The sequence below is a fragment of the Ornithodoros turicata genome, chromosome 2 (genome assembly GCF_037126465.1).
Source record: "Ornithodoros turicata isolate Travis chromosome 2, ASM3712646v1, whole genome shotgun sequence".
Taxonomy (NCBI): domain Eukaryota; kingdom Metazoa; phylum Arthropoda; class Arachnida; order Ixodida; family Argasidae; genus Ornithodoros; species Ornithodoros turicata.
Genome location: NC_088202.1, coordinates 39,024,237 through 39,036,930, shown reverse-complemented (window position 1 = coordinate 39,036,930; position 12,694 = coordinate 39,024,237).

The following is a 12,694-nucleotide window of genomic DNA, read 5'->3' as shown; positions in this document are numbered from 1 at the left end:
TGGTGGTGGTGGTGGTGGTGGTGGTGATAGGGCTTGCCGTTGTCGGCCTCACGTATGTGGTCAACGTCACGACTCACGCCCTGGGGGAATGTGCGTCCTGGGCCGACTTCTAAGGGAGCTGTGCCGACATATGTCTGAAAGCGTCTGAGGAAAACCCAGGAAAAACCCCAGACAGCACAGCCGGCACCGGGATTCGAACCCGGGTGCCTCCCAGTCTCGACGTGGCATGGCCAGCACGCTAACCACTGAGCCACGGGAGCTGGTGACCGCCAAAAAAGTGTCTATGCCGGCCGCGTTTCTGAGTCGACAACATGGCAAATGAGCAACGAGCGCACTGCTGACGTTACATCTTTATTCTCTGTTGCAGAAACGTGGCGAGCGACCCGTTGGAAAACTCCCACGCCAGCCTTCCTTCCACGACTGAGTGCATATTTAGGAAGAAAGGAACTTGGCAAAGGAAGAACGTCCAGGGACGAGGCCCGGGCTCCAATAACGGCGCAACCCGCGATGCCCGCCTCTTATTCTCTCATCGATCTTATAAACGCCAGTCTAGCCTTCCTTCTCTCACACATGACATGCATCGATCAAGCATAGAAAGCAATGTGCATGCTTTGGTGGTTAGGCAATACGATACTCAACACACACACACATACATTGGATGATGATGAGGTGGGCGATTCACCGCTGCTGCCGCGATACTCAACAAGTATAGAAGCAATAGCGAATTTTAGCAGATCGGAAGGTGTTGTTCACGATAACCGTTCTGAAAACCTGATAAGCCAATCGCCGTGTTCCTTTAAAGCAGGTGACATCACATTGCTATAAGCACTAAGGGACTAAGCATTAAGGTACCGTGCTATAAGCTTGGATTTGATAACTTTCTTTATCGTATCGTTTTCTTAATATGCTTCCGAAGTTCAACGCTTCCAATCGGTATTGATTCGATAAAGGTTGTACGTGTCATCAGTCCACGTCATGCAGGCGTTTGTGCGATTTTGCGCAGACTCCAAATTAGAGGAGACAGTAGGAGTCTCTGTGTGAGTGACTGACTGAGTGTCTCTGTCGTTCATTGTTCTTAGTGTAGTTAGCCATTTTTGTTTTGCTAAGTGATCCGGAGTAGCCGGCTCTCGTGATGAGTGCCACTTTCTCCATTTTTTTTTCTTCTCTCTTTCAGCTCGACTCAACTCAAGATCGTACGTATGTAAACAAAGCAATGGACGACACTCGAGCTTGTGTATCGAATTTCATTATATTCTGAGTTTTATTACGTCAAAGGTGTTCCCTAGGCGACACACTAAATGAGGAAGACATTGTTGGTGGGTATAAGTAAGTTCAAAAGTGGATTTGTTGAGTGACATAAAAGAGTCTGAATTTATGGTGGTCGAACTCGCGAACTAATTTCTTGCGGGAGTTCAAATCGCGAATACGTATATCGCGAGTATATAGGGAAAACATATAAGCCGCGTTTTCATGAATGCGACAGACGCGTATCGTGTCCAAGTCGCACTCCGAATGAAGTCGACGCGTCCTCGTTTACATGCACGCGCATTGAGTGCGGCGCGAAGGTGGTGCCACGCTGTGTCATATTTGAAAGTTAGAGGTGAGCGCGGATAAGACCGACACTATCTACATTCGTGCAGTATCTCCACACGTAACATCCGCGTCCGCAACCGCGCTGTTTGAAATAAATGTATCCGCACCCGCGCGGATATTGAGTGTATTGCAATTCCACGGTGACTGCATTTGCGCGAGCGTGCGGCAACCGGCCGCCATCTTATTGTACCCAAAACAGTCGCCGCAGCGATCATGGCAACTTCTTGCAATTACGGTCGTACCAACCGTACCGGGAGGATACAGGGCGGAAATTTCTACAGGTGAGTCATTCTTTATCAAGGAATAAATAGGCGTCCATTCTGTACATTTATTTGACAATTATGAAGTGTTTTTTTGCGAAAACCAGCACTGGGTGCAAGTTGTTTGATCGCTCTTCCGAGGTTCAATCGAACACACTTGCATTTTACCCGGCGGCAAGTACAGTTTGAGTGCATAATATGCTGGAGAGAACATGTTACACTACACTGATAGTGATGTCATCAATATGTGCGAGCACTCAAGCGTTTTTCTGCATACATTGCTAGCACGGTACACGGTATTCTCTACGGAAGCAAGTGCACAGTCATTTCTTTGAATCACTTTCGCGCACAAGTTCAGTATTACGACGTAATGAGACCAAGAGAGTCAATCTTTGTCATGTATTGGTATTGTTTTGTGCCTTGGTTTGAATTGTGACAAGGAATCCTACGCAACGGTGGTGTGGTGTGACTTGGATACCGCCTTTGTGTCTGAGCTATGTTGTCAGCTTGTTGCGATAATAATATTTTTTAGCTTGTCGTGTTATTTGTAGCAGCGTTTAAGGCAAAGGTGGTCTCTCAATACAGCCCAAGCAGCACAATGTACTGAAAGTCGAGTGCAATAGGGGTGGGCGGTATGTGTCTTATCAATATTCTTTAGTTTTACGAGTCTGTTCAAGGACTTCCACCTACCCGTCCACCCCTAATGCACTCGACTTTCAGTACATTGTGCTGCTTGGGAGGGTTCCTCACGGGGGCTACCCAGAGGATCGTCTGTGCAGTGTGATGCGATCGAGCTTACAGATAAGTATCATGTTCCTCATCCACGTGTTCCTACATTACGGGGAGGAACCACTTCAGTGCACGCATTGTGGTGAGCCCCTCTCAATTTTGCACATTCTCTTTACATGTTCACATCATAGAACACATCACTTCAGAGAGTTTTATATACACCTTAGGCCCCTTCACCCAGCATTCTGTCTTGGCGATGAAACTATAATTCTTTTTAGAACACCGTTTAAACGTTCAAATTTTTAAAAGATATCTGGATTGTAAACCCTCCTTTAAACTGATGTTTCAAACATTTATGCAATGATTTTACTAAACAACATATTTATTTTTAACTAGTTGCATCCTAACCAATGTTCTCTCCTTCGCAGCTGCCTCGACATACACAAGAAATGGGTGCAAGACCTGCGCAGTGCCCACAAACTTCGATCACCGCAGCACCTCCAAAAAGTAAAAGCATAAGTGTCACATGATATTTTTAAAGGTATTCATAGTATATAATACCTTGTATTAACTGTTGTAGATCTAACCCACCTCTACAGTATACACCTTCAGGAATTAAAACTTGTTGGAGAACTGTGATCATTGTTTCAGCTAATAGGCATGCACATATATGCTATAAGAAGAAAACTATTTCTTGAGAATGCACTACTGTTGATCACATTCATGCAGCTGTAGGTTTACCTTCGGCCTCTTGGAACTCTCTGTAGTTGCCTTAGCTGCAGGAAGAGTGTCTTCCAGCATGTCAACTACTTGCAAAAATATTGACGTATTTAGGATTATTACACAGCTTGAAGGATTTCAATTCAGGAAATTTGCAGTGGCAGGGCCTGCCAGAGTGAAACCTACTGAATCTTTTATGGTGTCGAAGTGGCAGTTCCTTCAGGATAGGAATATCTTAGATGGGAGCAAAAAGCTTGAAATTAACAAAGTGGTGTTTGCATTAAGCAATTTGTAATACACTGAACACATAGGCAGCAAAACAAAAATTTAAAATTCAGCATGTATGAAAATTTGGTGCAACAAATTTACATAGTGTACCTGTACACTGTCATTCCTGAGATATATGTATTGTCATTGCAGGGAGGGCACAAAACAATAAACGTATTGTATTGTCACCTCCCTGCACATTCCTCCTGCACAAGAATAAATGTTGAACTTGAAAAATGTATATTCTCTTTATTCATAGAGCATAACATCACTTATCTTCTTTACAAAAGCATATCGTGTTACATCTTTGTCACGCAGAATGCACAACCAAGAAAGCCATCTTCCACTAAACATCACGTTTGACATGATTCAGTTGGTATCATTTTATGGACAGGGTACACCAGGGCTCCAGTTTCAAGATCGAAATCGTCATGTTGCAGTTTGGAAACCGTACATGTGTAGTGCAAGAGAGCCCTCGCACATTAAAATGTAAGATGGGAGTCACTGTTAATGCAAAGTGACTCCTATGAGAGAGACTGACGCTGAAGAAAAGTGTGCAAACTGCGGAAAGTGTCATAGAAGATCTTCAGAAATCGTGCCAGGTTTCACGTCAGCGCTACCACACTCCCTTTTAGATGACGATGATAATGATTGGAGTTTCGTGCTCCACATAACAAGCATGACAAAGTCAGCAGTAGATGGCAGGTCCCCGTCCCTACGCACCTTTGTTCACGCTGCAGTTCTATTCAGCAAAAGCATGTGAGTACGCGAGAAGGACATTCAATTTCACCTACAAATAATCAGAGCAAATGAAGGAAGAAAAAAGAAAAAAAGAAGCGCTGTACTTCAAAAGGAGGTAAGTCTTGTGTCTCAAGGAGGTGTTACCACTTACTAAGTACCTTGATTATGTTTACATCCATACCTAGATTAACTGGCCCAAGCGTGATCTAATTGCGTAAAGTAATTATTTGGGCTGCTTCGGTGTGTCCATATTTGCGAAGCAAGGCACCGCTGTCGTTCACTAAGACTCTTTCTGCTGCGATGCTTGATATAAATTATACTAAACGCACACACGGCTAACAACGGCTGTGATTCAACAGAACGATCTCTTTCTGCCATGCGAGTATATCTTTTCCGGGACCGTTCTTTGTTGAACAATTTTTGTCCAGAACGCAGCACGGGAGATTATATACATGGTTGTTGTTAATCTCACATCGTTTCTTATTGAAATATTGGCTGGGAAACGTGCTGTAGTACAATCCCCAACGCTGCACTGCAGTGATGGTCTAGTTTCGAAATGCAAAACATAACGTAACTAGGAATCGAACGGCAGGACACCTGTGAAACACTGTTAGGATACATCAGTATACTGGCACCTTACAAAATTGTGTGACGACAAACAACGATCAACGCCCGCAGCGCAATAAATACTCACAATCTCTGTTGCCTCCCATTGTTTTCTATGGGCACACACAGCGCTTTAGGGCCTCTCAACATGGCGGCCCGAATGCGTGCCTCTCCCCCACGAGCCCCTCTCCCATGCGCGATCCAGCCATTATACACAGAGATCAGTGGTTCCATCACTGCTCGCAGACGACGGTGGTTCGCCTCCATGGCTACGGCCGCTGAAAGATCGTTCGTGGTTGGCTACCACCGTTGAAAACACGATACTGATTGGCTGACTATTAGTTGTTTCGTCACGTCGGCGAGAAAGCAGACGCAGCAGCGACGCTTTCAGACATATGTCGGCACAGTTCCCTTAGAAGGCGGCCCAGGACGCACATTCCCCCAGGCCTCAGTCGTGACGTTGCCCACATACGTGAGGCCGACAACGGCAAGCCCTATCACCACCCACCACCACCACCGGCGAGAAAGCAGACGTTCTCTATCTACGTGGTGTTGGCAGTACCAGCCTGTGACCTTGCGCTGACGCTACACCGTTCACGCTCGCTGATTTGTTCAGAGTATCGTCCGCTAGTCAGCTGTTCAGGGCTCTGCCCTGAACAGCTGACTTTTCGGGTCTCTGGACTTTTGGTCTGACTCTTGGCTGACCAAGTGACTTGACTAACTCTTGGCTGACTCTTCAGGTCTCTGGAACAAAAAAAAAAAAAGCTCCCGTGGCTCAGTGGTTAGCGTGCCATGTCACGTCGTGACTGGGAGGTACCCGGGTTCGAATCCCGGTGCCGGCTGTGCTGTCTGGAGTTTTCCTCAGACGCCTGCGCACGTTCACGCTTTCAGTTCGGAAACCCCCCCCCCCCCAAGGGAAAAGGTTTACCAACTACAAAAGAGGAAAGCCCTCACCCACAAAAAGAAAGACAGGAGCTGACCGCATAGGCAGTATGACGTCATAGTTCGTTCCTCTCCTCCTTGAACCCTGGGGGCGAGTCGAGAGTGAACGAGCACGGCTGTGTTTGTGTACGTTTTCTTTCCAAAAAAGAAAAGAGAAACTGCATACATAAAAACCTTTTGTGTTGTTCGGCAAATTGAGGCATATACTTTCATCAGATGTCTTAGATTGATAATATATTGGATGGCCCACTGCACTCCTTTAAAGGCAGAGAAATGCAAGGGATGACACACTTCGATACGTCCTTTTGGATTCGCCGCGTGTTCTCAATTATGGCTCCCTGAGGGGACGTCGACGGAGGCACTAATTCTTGTTTGCGGATTAAATGCGGATATCCGCGTGCAACGCCGAGGCGAGCGGTTTTAAGAACATCTTACACCCGCGAATTTCTAAACGTTATATTTCTACCCGCAAATCAAGATGTCGTGTGGGTATCCGCGCGGATTCGCGAACATCACCTCATCTCTACAAGTGGTTTCGGGTGTTTCGCCGCGTCCGCGCCGAACGTGAAAGCAGCCTCCTTTAGCCTCTGGCTCGATAAAAAGTCGAATGAAGAATAACAGTGGGAACATGAGCATCTTGTGAACATGATGGATAGTAACGGCTCAGAAGCTGAAACACACAAAACAGACGAGCACAACACAAGCCTAATTGGACCTTTTTCACATTCGTGTCGTATCCACGTGGCTTTCCAGCAAACCACACTCAGCACGCGCCAAAACAAACCCACGTGGGCAGCATAGAGGACCAAAACTGCTCTTGAAATCAAGCCGACGAATTAGCGCAGTGTTCCCACTGGTTTCTGCCATCGGTAAACCGTCGGCCCCGTCTAGCGCCATCTATCGAATACGTAGATAACCTTGTCCGGCGCACCCACGACCAACTGTATTGCTGATGAAAGATGGAAGTCACTGAAAAGGTTAGCCAGGCTGTAGGATTCGAACCCACATCTTCTGGATTTCTCATGTTCAACAGATGAGTGAGAGAGTGGTTGGTTTGTCCCTTCAGATGACGCGCCCTTGGAAGTCGCTGTGGAGGTGTGTTAGCTTAGCTCAATTGGTAGAGCCCTGGACCGGAAATCCAGAAGATGCGGGTTCGAGTCCTACAGCTGGCTAACCGTTTCAGTGACTTCAATCTTTCATCATTAATTTCTTAGGCACTTTGAGGCTTTGTATGTATTTGTCCTTTCTATGTGTTCCAGCCTCAGAACATTAATTTCTCATGTTCAGCTGTATTGCGTTACTGTGGGCGCACCAAGGTCGCAGCGCACGCGCATAGGTGGCTGGAAAAAGATCCATTGAAAAGCGAGACAGCGGTGGGTATGGAACCACCCACCTCTCGATTGTCGGTTGAGTGCGCTAATCAATTACGCTACGCTGGCATCTGCTTTCCGACGACTTACCAAGGGACCTTATTGCGACCGGCAATCCAGAGGTGCGTGGTTCGACTCCCGCCACTGTGTGGCTTTTCGACGACCGCCATATTTCATGGCGGAAGCCCGAATGGAAGCCAGCCCCTGGAAGCCAGAATGACGACAGAAAACCTGATATGTGACATCCACCACCCTCATGCTTTAGTATTTACAGATGACTCCATTGACGATCGTACCAGAAGCGCTATAGTGCATACTAAACCCCATCAATGAACGTGGCCTGGCAAGGGAGACCCGCACGTTACCCGATATCCTCTACGGCTGCCGAACTCCTGGCTCTTTTACACGCAGCTGCTGCGGTCCAAGTGCGGGAAATAGCTAAGGCAGTTTTACTTACGGAAGTCCCCTGTGTAACGTGATGAACCCTATGTGCGATAGCAAGGAACAATGCGAAAACAAATAAGGCATCCGTTGTATCAGAATATGTTGCGCCCGGGTGAAAATAATTCCTTCACCGCGTTCCGGCTCTAGCCATGACGATGCCCACTCGCGTGTGGCCAACACAACGGCGAGCCAAGTTCGCCCCCCCCCCCCCCTCGCTCGACAGAATACGCATAACTTTAGAATACGTCGATTTCGAGCGAAATGTTTCGGAGGAGAGTTATTTTGAGTCAAACGTTCCTGACAGACAGATATCTTTCCATTACGGTGGGGAGCGATCTTTTCCTTTAAGGTGCACGCTCCAACTATTACGTGACGTGAAGCGATCCCCACGCACCTCCAGTTTCTTCCGGGTTCCTTCGGCAAACCGAGAACTCAAAGTAATAAGGTTTAGGGACATCCGATAAAAACATTGTTGAGTTGAGCAAGCGTGCTCCATTATACGTGGTGCTCATCTCATCTCGCGACTTCCACCCGCATGCGTTATTATGAGATGGACGGAGCGCTTGCGAGCGGGCGCCTCCATTGTGACGAGCGTCACGCTTACGTCATACACGGGCGGAGTCTTCGTGAGTAGAGGCAATTCTCTGGAGAATAACTGTGGAGGGCTATATGGAGGCAAATCACGTAGACAAATGTTGATAAAATTCGCGTGGTAAACGGTCTGGAATGGAAAATGACAAAAGTTGGATCCGTCGAATACATGAGTGACCTATCAGTGATGTCTATTTATTGCTACAGATCCAGGGATTGGATCGCCTGTGAAATAAATAAACTCCTCTAACTCAACATCATAATGGGTGCGACCGTCCGGCACTGATGGGCAGTACGAACAACAGCGTGCCCTCACGGAAAAGGATCTGCAACGAACCGATCATCGTCTGTTCAACACGGCGAAAATTTTCGGGTCGTAGTCGTGCCATGCAAAACAGACGCAGAGCCTCCACACTGTTCTTGAGCTCCTGTCCCACATCCGCTATAGTGGAAGAACTCTAACAGGACACTTTTGCGTAGTCATTCCTCCCTCATCCCTTTCGCAAAAACAATGGGACAGTGAACCGCCAGAGCGACGATAATGAATGGCCCATCACATCATCATCATCCCACGTCATGCGTATGTGTGTGATGGGCAGCCTCTGCCGCTGTGTCGGCATTTTAATTCGGCTCCACGAAAGACCTTGTGCCTCCGGGCAGCGAAAACGACTAGGACTAACCTCCACGAGCGCTCGAACCATGATGTTTGGAGTCTGCAACCCTGGAAATGACATTTCAGATTGCTTAGAATCGTGCTGGGTTCGTGAGGCATCATATCGTAAAGCTATCTTTGCAGCGACCTGTCATCACGACCCATTTAATTCACAAGAGCGCTATAAATATGCGGCGTATAGCGAAGGGCATGTCCAGGAGCGGCCAGCACGGTGACGGCGGACGGGGAGCGTTATCCCATTCCCTATGGCAAACTCGTTTGCTACGGACAGGACGTACGGCGCTATAGGTCATGCAAGTAGGTCGGTTGTCTGCGCAGCTCCCCAGTTTCTCTCTACCCTCTATTGCCCGTGAAGCGACCTCATTAGTCTCTCTCCCAAACAAGGTGGGAGCACGTGGTTTCTACGCGGAGTACCATGCTGGTCTACGAATGCCCCGCTGATTGCTACCTTCGTCATGTGGTTTATCCAGACTTTACCGAGACTGGGAGGTGACACGGGTTCGAATCCGGGCGCCGGCTGTGCTGACTGGGTGCTTTCCCTGGGTTTCCATCAAACACTTTAAGACAAATGTCGGCACAGTTCCCTGTCAAGTCGGCCCACGACGCATGATATCTCCGGTGATTGCCGAGACGTTGCCCGCCTGAGCGTGGTCGACATCGGCAAGCGGTTCCATCACCACTGTACCACCATGTACCACCATGAGTTTACGCTCTCTCATGCGCAGAGACCAACTGTCTTTGCTGGTGCACCCGCCCTGCATCCTACCCGCTCGGGTTGCACCGCACCGGAATGTGTAGAGGCGGTGAACAGAGGCGGCTCCCCTAGAGATGCAAAATTTCCGGAAATCTTGAATCGCTCGAAAAGAAAAAAACGTATTTTTCCAGTTTTTTTCCCGAAAAATTGGAACAAAATGGAAACAAACGTGGTTAGAGCGTCTCTTTTCCATTTAAAGTGGAGTCGTAGCATTGCCCGCCAAACAACAGCATATAATGAGCGAGAAGCTTTAGTAGTGTTCATCCTCTAGGCGTAAATGCAGAGCAGAGCATCCCATGAGACTGCTGTTTACTCAGCGATATAGGCAGACATGTACAAGATACTCAAAAATGTATTTAAGATAATAAATACTAACGTTAGAATGTAATTAAGATAGAGTATAATTACATGAAAATTAAAGTAATTAAGATAAAGTACAAAATACTTCAAAAAGTATTTGAAATACAGTTAAGATACTATTTATCCTTGAACGCAAAAAGTCACCAGTCACTGGTCAATGCGGCAGATCGTCGCTATGTGAGATGAATCACCAAAACCCTGCGCACTAGCGCAAGCCGCCGTTGTGTGGCAGGAGTCATCTAAACACAAGTCCCAAAAAGATGACAAAGAGATACCACATAACTCCAATAAGTATATGTGACCCAGAACCACGACCTACTTAATAAGAGAACGACCAGTTCACTTGACCCCCCTTCCAGCGCCGGCTTTTTTGTTTCACATGTTTGCCGCAGGAGCATTGGTGGCGCTGCCGACATTCCCTACTTCAATGGGGGTTGTAGTGCTTATGCGGTAGCTTTCTACGGACTTCTTCGCAGCCGCGTCAGATATTTGTGCCTTCTTTTTTTTTTTTTTTTTTGCCAAACATATCGTAATCTTTACGCACCAAACCGCCACGAAGACCTCAGTTCTCATGAGCATAGTTTATTCCGTAGTGCCTTTTTGCAAGGCAAGATGCTTCCTCGCGTGAAAAGCGAAAAAGTGTGCTGTCATCCATCTGAGATATTTCTCCAAAACCTTGCAATTCAGCTGCGGTCACTTTTACTTTGCCCCTTAACATATTACTAACATTTCTTCCTTTTCTTTTTGAGCATGTAGAAGAGATTTCCTACAACAATTCACTTTGGAGATACCGAGTGTGTACATACAGACGCACTTGTTCAGTGCGTGATGGCACCAACTTTAAATTAATCTTAAATATAAATAACGGCATACAGGCGCGTATCGCCACAGGAAGAGCAGCAGGAACTGCTCTTAACCTATGGCCCTTTTTTACCAACAGTGGTTAACTTTGGACTAAGATCCAGCGTTGCGTGATCTGATGAATATTCCAGTGACAGTAACTTCCTTTAGTGTAGCATAGTTAAGCGTTAAATTCAAGTTAAGACACCGTTGTTCTCGGTTCAAATGCTAATTGGTGATGGTGAAACCGGGACTTAGTCTATCACTGAAGGACTGGAACCGAAGCGGATATCGGTTTGGTTACGGTTCAGTGTCAGAACTCTGAAAGCGGTTACAGGTAGGAGGCTCGCCGTTTTAATGCTTGTGGTTACCGGTAACCAAGCAGTTGAACCGGTACTTTTTCGGTTTTCTGTAGGATGTATCTGCTGGCTGCGTGGATGTCGCAGAAGCACGTTCAACGCCACTAATCAGAGTTGTAAAGAAATATATATCGCATCCCAAGCTGATCGTGTTCACGCATGAGCATATTCTTATGAACCGGTAACCGAAATCACATAATTCGGTTCAGGTTGCGGCTTTGGTTAGTTGCGAATGAATGGTGGATTGCAGATGTGGATATGGAAGAAATTTGGATTCCAAGTCGTCTTCGGTTTCGCCCCGGTTTCAGTCCCTGCGCGCACTTCCACGTGCCAGAGCATGATTGTCTCCACTGCTGGATCGCCAATGAGTTGATTGGTTTTTTACAGCGATATGGGGGTGGGGGTGGTGAAAGGTTTCACTGTTATCTGCCTCACAGATGTGGGCAACGTCACGACTAAAGCCCTGGAGGAAAACGCGTCCTGGGGCAACTTCAAGGGAATTGTGCGGAGATATGTCTAAAAGTGTCTGATGAAAACCCACGAAAAAATCCACACTGCACATACAGCTCCGGGACTCGAACCCGGGTACCTCCCAAGTTCTCCCAGGTATGGGGGAACTTGCTTTTCAAGGACGGCGTGGTATCAAATGAAGTACCTTGTACTGTGTACCAATATGTCATCGCACGAGAAAACAAAATAAACGGCGTCCATGTAAAGTATACCCCGACAAAACGAGCACAGGAGTCGATGTTGTACACTACAAATCAATATGGACGTCGAAAAGATGTACACGAGTCAATACGAACACCGTCTCGTCACATGTCCCAATGCGGAGTCCCCCTGTTTTAGGGAATGTGGGCAGCGCGCCAAGCGGGCGTTTCACCTGTGAGAGGAGGAAATTGCGAGGAGGTTCCGCGGACAGCCGCTCCATAGGGATTTGGGAAAGTGACCTGGTCGCTCTCTTATTAAGTAGGTCGTGCCCAGAACAAAGCAAAATTCTAGCAGGTCCCCGCTCGACGAGGTCAGAATTCGGCGTCAACGCGTCAGGGTACGCATAATAGGACCCTCACTGGCAGAGGATTAAGACACACGGGGCAGGATCTCTAAATGCAGACTTCCAAGAAGGGCCAATGTCCAGGTCAAGTCCGAGGGACTCAGGAAATTTCCACTGAACAAGCAAGATAATGTAAAGACGAGACACAGCAAGTTTGAGAGGGAGACCCAAAATATGTAATTAGAGTATTGAGTATAAAATACCATAAAATGTATTTTAAATAGAGTACAAATACACAAAACAAAAAGTATTGAGTAGAGTACCAAAATACCGCAAATTGTATTTAAAATATGGTATTTTAAATACAATACTCCAAATACGTACAAGTCTGGATATAGGTAATTAGGACAACCCGTCCACTCCAACCAGAACTCCGACATTATGCGAACGC